Source organism: Lichenostomus cassidix, chromosome 2, assembly GCF_008360975.1.
Source record: "Lichenostomus cassidix isolate B80296 chromosome 2, HeHo_3.0, whole genome shotgun sequence".
Taxonomy (NCBI): domain Eukaryota; kingdom Metazoa; phylum Chordata; class Aves; order Passeriformes; family Meliphagidae; genus Lichenostomus; species Lichenostomus cassidix.
Window position 1 is genome coordinate 30,812,134 of NC_139482.1, and position 16,906 is coordinate 30,829,039.

General features: G+C 39.8%; 1 long non-coding RNA gene across 1 annotated transcript; it reads left to right on the top strand.

Annotated features, from left to right (window-relative positions):
• Positions 1–220: 220 nt before the first annotated feature.
• Positions 221–10,266, top strand: LOC146441058 (uncharacterized). The gene is made up of 3 exons (XR_014850395.1): positions 221–284; positions 9,543–9,614; positions 10,166–10,266. It is a non-coding gene; the product is annotated as an uncharacterized LOC146441058 (long non-coding RNA).
• The last annotated feature ends 6,640 nt before the right edge of the window (positions 10,267–16,906 follow it).

Genomic DNA, 16,906 nt, shown 5'->3' on the forward strand with positions numbered 1-16,906 from the left:
GGATATTCAGCAAATGGGATCAATGGTATTTAACAGCAGTATCAACATGACAAATTAGAGGAATTACTCCAAACCACCAAGCAACAGGGGACATGAATTACAGTTTGGTGTTTTGTTCACAGGCCAGGCAAGGTCAAACTACTCTTATTATTGCTCGTTGGCTCTCCACTGCTCTGACTGCTAATGTAATAGTGGGCATTGTGGATGGCACAGTTGTTGAAATGGGATCACACACAGAGCTGATGGAGAAAAAGGAGCCATATTATTCACTTGCAACCTCACAGGTATGTTTCTTTTCACTGTATAGATATAGTATGCAGGATAGATATATTATGGATCAAATCCCCATTGAGCCATATTTTAGATATGGGATCTGGAAATATGATCATGCACAGATACACTTGCTACTCAGCAATTTTACAGGTGCTGGTTTCTTGTATGTACCACTGTGAATTTGTTTATTTCTGAATGTCTCACATGACCTTTAAAATGCAACGTGACTCATGATTCAAGCACAATCTGGCATGTGCTTTAAAGTGACACATGCACACAGATGTGGACACACAAACCTAACACCCACATCATGGCCATCATCAGGAAACCCCCTTGGTGCTCTGCCATTAGTGCTGCCTGGTACTGAGATACCAAAATCAGTGCACCTCCAAATAAGGTTGCACCTCTTTATATCATTCCTCTGCAATCTCCTGGCAACAATTTTTCCTCTAGTCTCAGTTAGAAGTGTGGGCAAAGTTTTCCACAGTTCAGAGTGGGCTTAAAGACAAGAGCAGTAGCTGAGGCTGTAACTCTGAGCCCTGTATGTGTGTAAGACCCAAACTGAAAACAAAATCTATAGGACACAAAAATCATTCCAGCCTTATTTTGTGCAGAAATGTTAACAATTTGGATCTCTTTTCCATGCTGATCTACCACCAACAACAAAATGAAAAGTACAAATGAAAGTATTGGAAAGGGTTAAGGAGGCTGGTTATGGGCAGGATCTCCACCACTCCATCTAATGAAGTTTGAGTGATTGTCAACTCTGACAGGCAGAAAGGTGCTGACAGCATGATAGGGGAGAGAGAGACAATGTCTTGACCTGGCACATTGTCAGTTCACATACTATTTGTAGGAACATAACTTGAGACACTTCTTTTTAGCACAACCAAGTTAAAATGGACAATAAAAGCAGCTGGACTGGATTTCCAGAGATTGCTAAAGCACAGTTTAAAAGCTATGTTCTGGAAAATTACTTTAAAACATATACTGATCTGGGGCTGCCCAGGAACGCTGTGTGAGCCATTTGATAGGTGTGGCTCTGCCATGGCTGGCAGTGTGCTGTGGCCAGGGTCTTTCAGGCATACTGTCTAGAATTAATTAACTTAGATATTTGTGGGTGGAAAAGGTAGACAGAACTAGAAGGGTACACAAAGAAAATGACTCCAAAATTCTCAGGGTGAAATCTTGCGTTACTTGACTTAATGTTAGCTTGGGTAAATGGTAGACACTGATAAAAATGTGCTTGCAAATTGCAGCAGCCACAAATGCATTTCATCAAGAATTTAACAAAATTCCAGAAAATGGTATTAAAAGTTATGCATAAATATAAAAATCTTTTGTTTGCTTACAAAGATTGTAATTTGAAAAGGTACTAAGTAATTATTACATCATTGTAGTCAATGGATATTTGCAGGAACCTTTCAAAATCACACAGAATTAATATCACTGAGGAAACACAAGCACAGTTTTCCTAAGTCTTTAAAAAACATATTTGCCTATTTTTTTATGCTGTAGACTTGTATGTGGATTCTTAATAACTAAGGGAAATGTTTATAATGTTACATAGAACCATGGAATTTTTAAGGTTGGAAAAGCCATCTAAGATAACCAAGTCAAATAAGAAATACCTTTTAGAAATGAGGCTAATTTGATGAGATGAATAAATCTAAAGCTAGAGTACCAGAGTACTTATGTGAAACTACAAAGAGAAACTTATGCACTTTCCAGAGCCACAGTGACCAACATAATACATTTCTGACTGAATTTTTTTCATGTCTTATCCTCCTTGAATTAGTTTGAATGGATGTTACTAGAGGAACAAATGACCACAGAAGATCCTAAGGGTGGATCAACAGTTTGAAGCCAAATTGAGCAAATGAGAAGTCATGCTCCATAATAAGAAGACAAAGAGAAAGAATAAACCCCTCAAAAAATAACAAATTACACAGGCTAAAAAGTCCAGGGATCTCACTGAACCCTAAAACTACTAACATGAAGAGGATAGACATTTGTCAAACTGTGTAAATATGGACTGTCCATCCATGGAGCTGGTGAAGACTCCAGAAGTGAGGCCCCTGGCAGCTGGCTCTGAGCATAGAGTGGACTGGATGACCTCGAGATTCTTTCTGACCAAAAAGGTTCAGTGAACTTATGACAGCTGGTGATAGCTCCTGCACACCACTTCCCCTTTCACACTGACATCACTTCTTCAGAAGAACACGTCAATGACTGTTTCTGTAGTGATCAAGAGGACTGTTTCCTTATTCTAAAGTTAGTGTCACTGATGCAGCACAGTTATTAAGGTCTATTCTGCTGTTATTTGTGGTCCTGAGGTAGCATTACAGAATGATTCAGACCTCTGTCCTCATCCTTGTTCTCTGCTGCTTCAGGTTTCTTCTGCGTGATTCCTCCTGCACCTGAAGACAGCACTGAGAGCAGCTTATCCTAAAAAATAGAAATAACTGTAATTTCAAAATATGTTTTAATTTCTTATTTCTGAGGATAATAAAATTAGAGCATGAAGGTTCATTTACTGGTCTGTGAGCACTGGCCACAGTTTGAAAGTGGCCTGGTCCCCTGTTTTGCATCACACTTTCTGAAGGTGTAAAGAAATTACTTTTATTCCCATGATTTATTTGAAAAAATAAATTCAGTAAAGTGACATGGTAAGTACCTTTAACAGTCTTTGATTATCGACACTGCAGGAAAATACCAGTTAGAGTTGTTTCTTAGACTGATTATTAAACATTATTGCCAGCTCTTCCTTGGTCTTTAATCCCCCAACTTAAAAAGGATGCAACTTTGATTTCCAAAATGGTCCTGAATGTGGCCCTGCTTCATTCAGGGCAAGAATGACTGGGTTCTACTACTCAAAATAGTTGCTCTTGGCATAGTTGTTTAATGGTGTATTGAGTCTAGCACATATATGGCACATTTCCCATCTACAAAGCTTGAAGAATTAATGACTGATCTTTTACAGTATATTTGTGAATGTGTTTTCCCAGGAGTACACTTTGCTATGTCTCAGAAACATATGAGGCTTCTGCTCATTTTATTTACTACTACAAATGAATCCTGGGAGTCTCTGACTTTCAGTTGTTGTGTTTACATCTCTAAATCATTCCTTTTTTCCAGCATTCCCTAGAGCAAACAGAAGTATTTCTCAACAGAGAGAGGCTCACAGCCCCAAACCTAAACTATTGTGTGATTTTATCTGATGCAGACCTTGCTCAAAGCAGAGAGAACTGTGAAGCAAGGTCAGGTTCCTCAGGGCTCCTGAATGCAGTCCTGAATAGCCCTGGGGCTGGCAAACCCACAGCATGTCTGGACAGTCTGAGCTACTGCTTGGCCACTCCCCTGTGAATATTGGGCTCCCGTTACTCAGTCAGCATTTCCTCTCTGTAGTTGGCATCTTTTGCTCATCATCCTTTTTCTATGCACCCCTGAGAAGAATTTGGCTCCAGCTTCCCTGTATATTCCCATTACCCAGTTGTAGAAAGCAACCACTGTGTTTATTTTCTCCAAAGAGAACACACATTTCTCTCAGCATCTCAGCAGCTTCTCATACACAGTGTGTTCCAGAACCCTCTTTATCTTTGTAGCCTTCTGTGGGGCTCACTTCAAGTATGTCAATGTCTTTTTTTTTTTTGTGGTGGGAAGCCCAAGGTTTGACACGGTGGTCCTCACATGCTTCCAGTTTCTGAATGGAGGAAAATCATTTCCTCCCTCCACCTGCTGACTGCACTCCTCCACTAGTCACAACCCCTGTGCCATTGCCCTCTTTTCTGGAAGGGCACCCTGCTCATCATGCCCACTTTGTTGTCCACCAGGATCCTCAGATACTTATAAAATAAGGCAGACTGATGATCCAGTAGCGAGAAGCTGAAAACTGGCAGTAAGACAATCTCACTTAGGATAGTCAAAGCCACGGTCAGGGAACCTTAAAAATTTAATACAAAAAAATATGTGCATTAAAAGTTTTCTTTCATGTGACTGAAATGTGTACCTATATGTATATCTAAGTGTATTTTAAATACATTTACTCAGTGTAGGTAAGCCCAAAATATCCTTGGGAGGTCTAAGCAAAACTATAATAACTGCATATTTTGAACAAAGCTACATATAATCATTTTTCCTATGAAAATACTCTATGTAAATATAATCTGTTTTCAGAATCAGTACCCTAACTTTCACCAGAACATCCTACTTTAATACTCCTATCAGCAAGGGTGAACTAATTTTTTTGATCAGTGTATTGGGGGGGAAAAAAGCAAAATTAATCTTAATATAAACCTATGAAAAAAATTCCCCAATACGTGTTGTACATGATCTAGAAAAGTCCTTCTCATTTCCATTCTCATTTAATTTGGGCTTCCTTTTTAAGATTTCATCTAAATATTCATCCATGGGAAACAATTTCCATAAAAGTACTATATATAAATCTTTAATTCAAATTGCAAGTTTCTCCATTTTTTCTAATGCAGCAAACAGCCAAACCCTATTACCCTGAGCAGTTTGAGATCATAAATATTTATCTGAGCCCAGTGGTGATTTGTTATAGTGAGGTTAGACTGTGTCTTCAACACAAATTTATTTCTGCAGTTGCAGTTGGAGCTAATGAAGTCCATATTGTCGCACTGATGATGTTCTTTCAAAATGCACATTAGAACCCAATGTCTTTTACAGAGTTTTCAACGCAGCTGCTTTGGAAAATTTTATACTGAGTGCTCATTCCCAGTCTGGAAATAATCACTCATATAGTATTTTCTTCCCTTCTCTATTCCACTGTCAAGACTGTGACTGAGAACTGCATAAAATCCATGAACTACAACACTCTTTTTTGAGTTATTAAATATAATTTTATTGTCTTTTTTACTTTTTGTATATAAAGAATGATAACTGGGGGACTCAGAATGAACCCAGTGCCTTTTCTACTACATTAGTTGTACTTTGCTAATCACTTAAATTTTGCAGAAAATACTTAGGTTTAGTAGAATAACATTTAGAAGAAGCAGTTTCTAGTCTTCTTTTTTAAATTGGAATAGATTCAGTTTTCACAGCTGAGGGATCATGACATAAGAGGCGAGGAAGTGTTTGGCTGTGCAACTGTCCTTATCCAGTCTCTTTAGGATTTACCTGTAATGTTCTATTCTTAAAGGCTACTGCAATAACCTGTACAGAGTATGCAAAAAGGCAGAGTGGCTACAAGTGTAAAAGGGGAATATAGTACACAGTTGTTTTCTTGAAAGGATTTCATAATAGGAAAATGAGAGAAATTCTAAGAACATTGCTCAGGTGTATAGAATTTAAAGTCTTGCTTAAATGGGTTGTTGTCAGGCATACTAATGAACTCAAAGGTTCTTTTATTACAGAAAAACTTATTTTATTACAGAAATTAGTAAGAAATAGGTCTATTCACATTTTACTCTTGTCCAGTTCAATTTTATTGTATCAACTTCTATGGAAAAAAAAAGAAAATACAGTTAATACTTCAAGCATTTGCTAATTACCTATCTTTTGGTGCATCTGCCAGTCTCAGAGCAGATATTTGCTAGGAACACCCACAACTAAACATTGTCTTCTCACACAATTTTCCTGACCAATCATGGCACTAAAATGCAGTGGGAATGGAGTTCATCTCTCTTTTAATAATTGATTTAACTAGCCAAACATGTTGCATAAGGTTTTGTATGTTTATCTCCAACACACACCACACACATACTTGCACAGAAAGTTTGCAAGAACCTCCACTGTTTGGCCACCATCCCCATTTTGCTGATTAAGACACAAGACATTGTTTCTTATTTTTAGCAGTCGTAACTCTGCCTGCCAAGAGCAAATGATTAATCAGGTCCTTAAAATGACTTAACAGCTGTAAATCAAGTAGTAATTTTAAGAAGCAGAGCTCATGGACAAAATAGCTGTTTCATTTGCCAGGGAGCAGAAAGATATATTTAGTCACCTCTGGATGCTAAAATTGCCTCCCCATCAGATCTTTTAGAAGGTCAAGTTGATTATTCCTCAGGTCTTGTGTGCATGTTTCTCCTGAAAAAAAATCTCACTGCAACATGCATAGATTCACAATTTTTTTCAAGATTTCTGAGTATCACAGCCACAAGTCTCTTTGAACTTGGTCTTGCCTGGGAAAATAGGAGGTGTTTCCATGTATTTTTGGCTGTGTGTCCTGGACTTCGTTTTTCATGTCTCTTGGAGGCTCTGCTTTCCATGCTGCTCCTTGCATCCTTACTTCTGCCAAATCTATTAGCTAAGATCAAACAAGAAAATCTGGCTGAAAGTCATAATTTTTGTCCAGAATTACCTGTATGTCTCCCCATCTTATATCCCAGCAAGAATGATTATTCTGGGAGCTCATTTCTGGCCATCTCAGTGCCAGATTCAGCAGGTTATTTCAGGGCACTTAACTGAAAACCATTTCCAAGGTGTTCATGGTACACTAGTGGCATGCACTTCCCTGGGTGGGCATGAGAGAGCTTACAAATGTGACCAGGGTAGCAATGTAGGCTGCACATTCAGAACGGTGAATGGTTGAAGATGGAGAAGTATTTCTGTGTATTTACTGCCCAGGAGTATTTGCCAAAGCCAAATTACCTGCTACAGTTGATCCTCAAAGGACAGTTTATATCATATTCTGGTTATTTTACAACCAACTTTTGTTTGAAAGGCCTGTTTCTCCATCCAGTGGAGCCAGTGCAGCATCCCTGTAGTCTTTAGGGTCAGACCAATGTTATCTCACTTCAAGAAAAATGGCATTTTGTATTTTACAGGCTCTGCAATACATCCACTGCAAAGCCTTTAAGAATGATTTTGAAACTATTCCTTTAAACCTCTAGAAGGCTAAAAACCTAAACAACCTTAAAAGCCTATTTTTCAGACTATGTTGATGTCATTTGTACCACAACATTCCCTTATCAAAGGCAACATGGCCCGTAGCAACACAATGAAAGAAGTCTCAGTTGGAATCAACACCTGCATCAAAGTAGGCTGTTCACTGTTAGAGTGGAGTTTAAGCTGGAGAAATATTTGAAAAATTAAGCATTTTTCAGGGCTTCATTTTGCAGTTACCTTCACTCCAGCCTTGGAATCAGACTTGCAGGTTACAGGACATGGTCTGAACTTATAGGGAGAAAGAGGAGCTTCAGCATCTTGCAGACAATGCAAAATCCAGACCATCATTAGAGTCAGATACTGTCTTTATTAACAGTGCCAAAAGTCAGCTTTTTAAAGCAAGCCTGTAACTGCATCTATAAATCTCCAAGAATGAAAATTGGCTGAAAAAATACCATGGAATAATTCTGTAGTGAATATAAACCAGCATAGTTTGACTGAAACCTGTGGAGTTATTCCAGTTTAGTTAGTTCCACTAGGTTAAGATCTGGCCTCAGCTGGACATTTGCATGCATAAATCAAGAAATTGTATGCACAAACTGATAGTTATTTTGATTTGCATGTGTAAGTGTTCACACTAATTAGCAAGAGCACTATTGAACTAATGCATATCATGGGTTTTTCATGTGCAAACAGATGCATTTGCAGACACTGAAGACTTTGTTAATAGTAACAATGTGGGAAGGAGAGAACAGGCTTCTTACACACCAAATAACCTCTTCTTTCTCTGCCTTTGCTTCTAAAGTCTGTTCTTATATGAAACTCCCTCATTAATTAAAAAAATAATATTGGACCTTTGGGGACAAGGTTAGCCGGAGAAAGAGAAAAAAATTCTAATGCTGTGTCTGTTTATGACATTTCTCTGTCAGCTTTACATTAACATTAAATACGGGTCAGTCTTAAAGGATATTAATCACGACAAACTTACTACAGAGTGCATATTTCTACGGTGAAGCATTGCAAAGCAAGCAATGAGTCACACTAGGGAGAGAAAAAGAGGCGGGTTTTAGACAGGAGGGAAAGTAATCAAGTGAACCCAAAGTGTACTTGCAAGAAATGAATGTAAAGCACATGTATTTCAACCAAATTCTAATGAAACTCAGAGAATGAAGAGGCAAAACTCATCGAGCTGTGAAGTTAAGACATTTGCACCACAATTTGGCAAAAGCTTGAGTCTTCTCAGATCTTTGATTAAAAGGTCAGGCAACTGCAGTGAAGGATGCCAAACGTCAAGGTTCTTCAAATTTAAGGGTACCAGTTCCAAAAAGTGCAAGTTATCAGTGAAAAGGAAGGAGGCAGAATGCCTGAGTTAAATGTGTTTCAACTGAGTTGTTACAGAAATCCATCCCAGACAGGGGAAAAAAAAAAGGCAAATTGTAAATCTGCCCATCCAGTCACTTTTCTCAAGAATCCAAACAACTTCTTAAATTCAGCAAGGGGTAGAAAAGGGAAGAGAGGAATTTGCAAAGGGCAAAACATTTTATTTTGTTATTTTCAAGCTGAAACATTTTGTTTCAAAACAGTATTTGCAGTTCAAGCTGAACTTCAACTTTTCAAATATCACTCAAGGATGGCCGAGTATTTAAAAAAAGGAAAAGAAAGAACTTTGGGTACTATGAAACAATTTTTATAGCCATTATTTTTTTTAATCACTGAAAAATACACTGATTTTCTGATTTCGACTGACTTTGAGCCATACATAATTTCCTTATTTTGTGGTTCAGCTGCCAGACTAAAAACTGACATTATTTTCCATGTCTTTAATTCTGTATTCCAGTCTGAATGGAAGCCAGTTAATAGAAAATCCTGAGGCAGGTTATTTTTCAAAGGCTGATGTTAAAATGCAAGCTAGAATGGGAGAAGAGAAATTGTTTCATCTCAGAATGTCCTAACAAGGATGGTGTTATCCTGTTCTCCAAGCACATCACTTCCAGCTCTGTATAACCAGCTGTTCTGTGCACACACACTACAGATGCACACAGCCCAGGAGGGTGTTTAAAAAAATGGTCACTGCCTGGTTGACAAATTGCAATACACATTTCTGTCAAGGGAGATGAGGCCGTGGAGAATGACTTCTATGACATGTTCATGGCCTCTTATTTTTCTCCTCTTCACAGCTCTCTTACAGTTCTTGCTGTGATCTAGAGGATGAGATTTTGAATTAATATTAAACACTCAGTGGCAGACTGTTGTGGGGTTGGGTTTTTTTTGTTTTTTTTGCAATTACCTGATTATAGCTTACTGGCACAAACTTGGATCTGCAATATAAAACATCTCTGTCTTCGGTATTTATGTCATTTTCTCTTTTATATATGGATAACTGCTGATCTTTTCCATAGCATCTGTGCTTTCTGTCACAGGAATGCTATAGATGATGTAAGTGCCATGGACAACCAGGATGAAAAGGGACTTGCAGGCATTAGGGAAGGAAAGTGAGTACCACTCCCAGTCTTCAGAATTTAAAGGTTCTGTGCCTGTGATATGGCCTTGTTAAAATGTGTTTTTTGTACAGCTTTCTTCTTCTTTTTCTGTACAATACTTGTTACAGTGAGATCCTACAAATGAAGCTCTTCAAGCTACCACAATGATGAAAGCACTATATCAGCACAGTAATACAAATGACCCAATAACTATCATATTTTACATATAAATATTTTATACAAACTTGATAATATTGTCAATCAATTGGGGGAACATCCACTTTACTTTTGATAAAGAGAATGTTAAAACTCAAAAAATCCACTAGAGAATTACAAGGGACAAGTCAAACACAGTCAGCAAACATAGAGACAATTTGTGCAAATCTTGGGGGATGCATAGGCACATTCCCTTCTTTCCCAGTCATATAACCTCAAGGAACAGAGCATTTCTTTTCCTGTACCTGATACAGCAGCTACCAAAATACTCCAAACCCTAGCTAAGAAAACATCAATGCAAGATGTCACTGGAAAGAATGACTGACAATTTTTCCATCTTGTTTCAGGTGATTGCTTTTCCTGTTTCACTAAAGGAAGCAACCAGAGATGTGAAATACATCTCATTAACAAAAGAATACTTCTGAAAAGAGGAATGAAGAAAATCCACAGATGCTGTATGCGTCAGAAATTATTCTGGCAATCAAGTCATCAACCTGAGTGATCTCAGTCATTCTTGGAAGCACTGAAGTATGCATTGTTTTTTTCATCATTTTTGTAATCATCCGTTGACAAAATTAAATATTAAATCAATTTGTAAATTCCCCAGAAGCGAAAACAAGGAGGGAAAGTCTAGCAAAAATCTGTACTAGTATAGATGTTGAAACAACATTTATTTTTGTAGTTCTGTGACTTCATCCTGCAAACACTCCTGCTCTTCTATATGAAAGAAAGGTATCTTTTCCTTTTGATACTCCAAGGAGATTGAGACCAAGTACCTGTTGATTTCTGAGAAGTAGAAGTGTTCAGAGTAACTTACCTCTCACTGCAACTGCCAGGAATACACTGACAGACAGGCTTACAAAGAGCATTGGTGGAGGCACAGGTTGTTAGCAATCATTGCCCAGATGCCTTGCTTGAAGGATGCTGTTTTTAATGATTCCAGAAAGCTTTTCTCATCCTTCTTCAGGTGATAGGTGGCTTTGATGACACGAGGTCTGGACAGAATCAGGGGATTATAGAATTATAGAATCATACAACAGTTTGGGTTGGAAGGGATTTTATACGGTCATCTAGACTAATCCTCCTCCAATGAGTGAGGATGTCTTCAACTAGATGTGGTTCCTCAGGGTGCCTTTCAACCTGATCTTGAATGTTTCCAGGGATGGGGCATCCACCACCTCTCTGAGCAATCTGTTCTGGTGTTTTACTACCCTCAGTGTAAGAAACTTCTTCCTTATATCTAGTCTTAATCTGCTTCCTTTTATTTTAAATCATTATTCCTTGCCTTATAGCTACAGACTGCACTAAAAAGTCTCCCCATCTTTCTCGTGAGACCACTTTAAGTATTGAAAGGCAACTACAAAGTCTTCCCAGAGATTTCTCTTCTGCAGTCTGAACTGCCCCAACTCTCTCAACCTGTCCTCATAGGAAACATATTCCAGTTCTCTGATCGTTTTTGTGGCCCTCCTCTGGATCTGCTCCTATGTGTCCATGTCTTTCCTGTCTGAGCACTCCGGAGATGGATGCAGTACTCCAGGTGGGGTTTCACAAAAGTTGATGTGTACTTGTGGGTGCTCTGTATTAAAAAATGTATTTTCAGGTTTTTCACTGGAGTGACAATTCATCGCATCTTATGCGGTTCCCTGGTGAAAGCAATGGAAGAGATTAGGCAATATTATCAGTTTCCACTTGTGCATGCAGTCTGTGTGTGGTGCACCTTACTGTACACAGGATCTTCCTGCATATGTGAATTACATCTACCAGTGAAGCTGTTTCCTTTATGGAACTCCCTGACTCTTCAAATTGAGATGGTGTTGAGTTTCCTCAAGTGATTTATGCTTCTAAATAGTGAGTATTTCAGAAATACTTAGAATAGAGCTGAGATAGGTGGGTCCTGTTAAGGATTCCGTCTTGATTTTCTGTATTTCTCCTGTACTAAGGGACTCAGGTTGAGGGTGTATCTAATTATTCATGTGAGACTGACTGTGAAGGGTGTTTTCAGGCAAGCTGTATAAATTAATAAACATAAATGTGTTTATTAAGAATGTGCAGATTTACACCTCCCTTCACATCTTGGAAAATATTTCACTGTCACCAAGACAAATGGCCTTCTGAGTGGGAGGAAATAAATTCTAGTTTACATCTGCATTCTTTAAAATACCAGAGACTTTCTCAAAACACTTCAGCTCCTGTTTCCACAACAGCCTTTTGGATAACATCAGAACTTAATTTAGCCACTGCAGTTAAAGAAAAAAAAGAAATTTCTATAAATACATTGAAAACAAAAGGAGGGCTAAGGAGAACCTCCATCCTTTGCTGGATGCAGAGGGCAGCATAACATCTGGGGATAAGGAAAAGGCTGAAGTACTAAATGCCTTCTTTGCCTCAGTCTTTAATACCAAAACCAGTTGTTCTCAGATTATCCAGCTCCCAGAGTTGGAAGTTAGTGATGGGGAGTGAAACCTGCATAATCCAAGAAGAAAGGATTGGTGACTGTAATGCCAGTTAAACACTCACAAGTGTATGGGTACAGATGGGATGCAAGAGTAATGAGGGAGCTGGCAAAAAACTTGCCATGCCATTTTCAATTATTTACCAGCAGTCCTGGTTAAGAGGAGAAGTCCCATGTGGTGTCCATCTGTAAGAGAGGTCAGAAGAGTGATCCAAGGAGCTACGGGCCTGTCAACCTGATCTTGGTACAAAGGAAGGTCACAGAGCAGATCATCCTGGGTGCCATCACACAGCACATGCAGGACAACCAGGGAATCAGGCCCCGTCAACACAGGTTTACAAAAAACAGGGCCTGTTGACCAACATGATCTCCTTCTGTGACAGGGTGACCCACTTAGCAGAAGAGGGAAAGACTGCAGATGTTGCCTATCTAGACTTTGGTGAAGTGTTTGACACCAACCCCCACAGCATTCTCCCAGAGAAACTGGCATCTCATGGCTCAGATGGGTGTAGTCTTTACTGGGTGAAAAACTGGCCATGTCCAGAGTGGTGGTGAATGGAACTAAACACAGTTGACCACAGGTCACTATTGGGGTTCCCCAGGGCTCAGTGTTGGGGTCAGACATTTTCAATATCTGCACCGATGGTTTGGCTGAGGGGATTGAGTGCACCTTCTGTCAGTTCACAGACGACACCAAGTTAGGTGGGAATGTTGATCTGCTGGAGAGTAGGAAAGCTCTGGAGGGGGATCTTTCATGGGCTGGGTTGATGGGCTGAGGACAACTGCATGACATTCAATAAGGTGAAGCTCAGGGTCCTGCACTCGGAGCACAACAACCCCCAGACAGCACTACAGGCTGGGGGAAGAGTGGCTTGAGAGCTGCTCAGCAGGAAGTGACTTCAGGATGCTGACTGACACCTGGCTGGATATGACCCAGAGTGTGCCCAGCTGGCCAAAAAGGCCAAGGGCAGCCTGGCCTGTGTCAGCAATAGTGTGGCCAGCAGGACCAGGGCAGTGATTGTGCCCCTGTACTCAGCACTGGTGAGGTTGCACCTCAAATCCTGTGTTCAGTTTTGGGCCTTTCACTACAAGACACTGAGGTGCTGGAGAGTGTCCAGAGAAGGGCAACAGAACTGAGAAAGGGTCTGGAACAAAAGTCTTACAAGGAGTGGCTGAGACCTGGGGTTGTTTAAGCTGAAGAAGAGGAGGCTTGGGAGGCCTTTTTGATCTTGATTGTGACAGTAGAAGTTTATTAATTCACCACAACTCTGATCCCAGTATATTTGCACATCCAAAAGGCAAAACATGCCTGGAATTGCTCTAACACCACATAGTGTGTCAAGCACACAAATAAATTGAGGCTGGAGGAAAGGATTTGAACCTTTTTCGGGAAAATATGAAATATGCATTGCTAAGAATTTTACAGTTAAATTGGACCTACCTAAAATAATTTTCTCAGCTTGTCAATGTTTATTTATCCCCTCTTCAAGCATCCCTTCTGTCCCCTTGCTACTTTGCATTTTGTAGTAATTACTAAAATATGTAAAAAGATATTTATTTTAAACTGAAAAATTAGAAGTCTGGGCATTCTCTGCATTTTTATCCAAAGCTTTTCTGTGGATGACACATTTTTGGATCCTGTCTGATTCTGGTTTCAAACTGCTGGCAGTAAAATGTATTTACTCTTGTTGTGCCTAACCATATACGCCAGTAATATCTGGGAAGATATTGGCAATGTAGGTGAGACAGATCTGAAGGGCAGATGATCAAAAAACATAAATAGCTCCTCAAGAGGGGGAGTGTCTGGCAAAGAATTTTGCCATCTTAAAAATGTTTAAGTGCTAAACATAAACATATCTTGTTCCAGACAGATATGTCTATTGGGGTAATATGACCACCTAGAGCCAGGGAAGAGAATTGTATCAGTGGATGGAGTACAGCAGATCAGCACAGTGCAAGAGAGAGGCCACTGGTGTGCAGGAATGTGGTTTTGGCAGCTGATTATTAAAATGAAAGCTTATGAAATTCATTTTTGTCCTCATTTGTTACCTGGTGTTGGCAACGTTGTTTTAAAAGGAGAATTAGGCTGAGCAGTAATTTTGCTCCTCCTTTTTGCCATCAAAGGCTGAGGCAGCCTTCCCAAGCCCCATGACAGCATCAGTGACCCCAACCCTCGGGCACTCCAGCCATCTGCCACACTGGGCCAGCATCACAGAGGACCTCTCACCAGCACTGAACAAGGCTTCTTGCCTTGAGGCTTCTTGCCCATCCCCACCCCATGCCCCCTACAGATCCACACAGGTCTCATCACCCCAGGCCCTTCCCCTGCCAGCATGACTCCCAGGTGTCCTGGTGCAAAGACAGCATCACCAAGGTACCATTTGGGCTGGAAACTGGCTGTTCAGGGGAAGTTCAGGGGAAGTTCAGCTCTCTGCCACCATGGCCAGAGTCTGAAACAACTCCTGGGCCCCTAAGGCACCATGTCCTCTACAGCCCTGGAGGAAAGGCTGCACTTGGGGTCCTGGGGCAATAGTGGGCTCTGAGCTCCCTGGCCAGCCTCACTGGAGACTCACCCTCCATCTCCTCAGCCCTTCAACACAGCAGACACAATGGGTCCTGCATTAGAAAAAAAAAGTACTTTCCAGAGTGGAATCTAGTGTTGAATGTGTGTCCCTGTACGTTTCCATATTTTTCTTTTAAAGACAGATAATTGTAAATGTAGTTCTAATTTTTCCCATTCTGTGAGAGATAATGAGAATGCTGAGAAATAGAGTGATATCAATGCCAGAGCACTTCAGTCCAGTAATTCATGTCCCTTGTACCAGTTAAAAAAATATTTTAATCTGGACTATTCTTTGGAAACCAAAATTCTGGAAAATATTGTTTCATATGTCACTTGAATCTATTTGCACTTTTTGCAGTCGTTCACTATCTTTCCAATTACATATCCAGCTTTAAAATGTCCTTAAAGCAACTTAGTGCATTTTCAGATGGTATAAAACTGTGAGAAAGATCAGTATGTCAGATAATACAGCTGTCATTCAGAGGGATCAAGACAGGTTGAAGAAATGGGCTGACAGAAACCTCATGAGGACACCATACTTGGGACAAAAGTAATGCAGTGTAGCAGGAGAGTTTGGGAGTTGACTGGCTGGAGATTAACTTTGTAGAGAAGGACCTGAGAGATCTTGGTGGATGGTAAATTGGTGATGAAGACTAATCACATGCTGGACATTATCTAGAGTACTGCACCAGTTAGAGAAAATCTATACAGCACTTGTAAGGCCACTCTTAGAGAGCAGTGCTCAGTTTTGGGGTCCCCATCAAGAGTTTAACATAATCATATAATCATGAAATTATAGAATGGTTTGGGGTGTAAGGAACTTCAAATATAATCTAGCTTCACCTCCCCTGCTATGGGCAGGGATGCCTTCCATTAGACAACCTTGCTCAGAGCCTCATTCAGCCTGGCCTTGAAGACTGCCAGGGATGGGGCATCCACAACTTCCCTGGGCAACCTGTTCCAGTGTCTCACCACTGGAACAAAGTCATAGCAAAGAATTTCTTCCTAACAAACATCTAATCTAAACCTATTCTCAGTTAGAAGTCATTGCCCCTTGTCCTATCACTACAGTTCTTACCAAGAGTCTCTCTCAAGCTTCCCTGTAGAACCCTTCAGATACTGGAAGGTTGCTATGAGATCTCTACACAACCTTCTCATATCCAGTCTAACAGCCCCAACTTTCTCAGCCTGTCTTTGTAGGGGAAACACTCCCATCCTCTTATAGACTCCATGGCCCTCCTCTGGACTTGCTCCAACAGTTCCATGTCCTTCTTGTGCTGAGTGCACCAGAACTGTAATACAGTATATTGGATTAAGTGTGTACTGGGAAAATGAGAAAATATGCAAAAACAAGGTTCTAACACATAAGTCTGACTGCTGTGGGGTGGTTTTTAAGTCAGACATTCAAATAGAATCACATATAGAGCTCACAAGCAGCACAGCATCAGGTGGCTGCTGGGAAGCAGAGTTCAGGCAGCAGGTGGATTTGGCAGATATTTTGAATGAGCTTCACATAACACAAGGCATATATGGAGAAGGGCTACAGTGTAATGTTGCTTTCTTCTGTAGGAGGACAGCTGGGTATGTAATATCCCTAATATCTTTAGTCCATTTAAGCCTACACACTGCCAAATTCCATATGAATCAGAGGCAAATCTAGCTGTTTGATGAACTTACCTTTCTGTATTTTGTTTGAAAAGGCAAAATAATCCCCTTGACTCCTACACATTCAAAAACAGAAGAAAAACAAGGGAACAAAGGCATTTTTAATATTTCTGCTTTCTGAATTCTCTTCAAAGGCACATTTTAACAATGTAATTTCATGTTTCCTTTTAAAAAATATAGCAGTGTTTTTTGCCAAAATATATTATTATATCAAAAAGTGTCAGTTTTCATTAAACTACAAGATACAAAAGAACTGAGTGGCACTTTAACTGGAAAATAAGGAAATTTCTTGGACTATGGAAGACTCATTTCCCTTCTTTGCCTCATTTTAAGGGTTTAGAGGGTAAAAATAATTATTTAGAGTCATTTTTATTTCTAATCTTATCTGCTCTGCAGTATTTTTGGTGG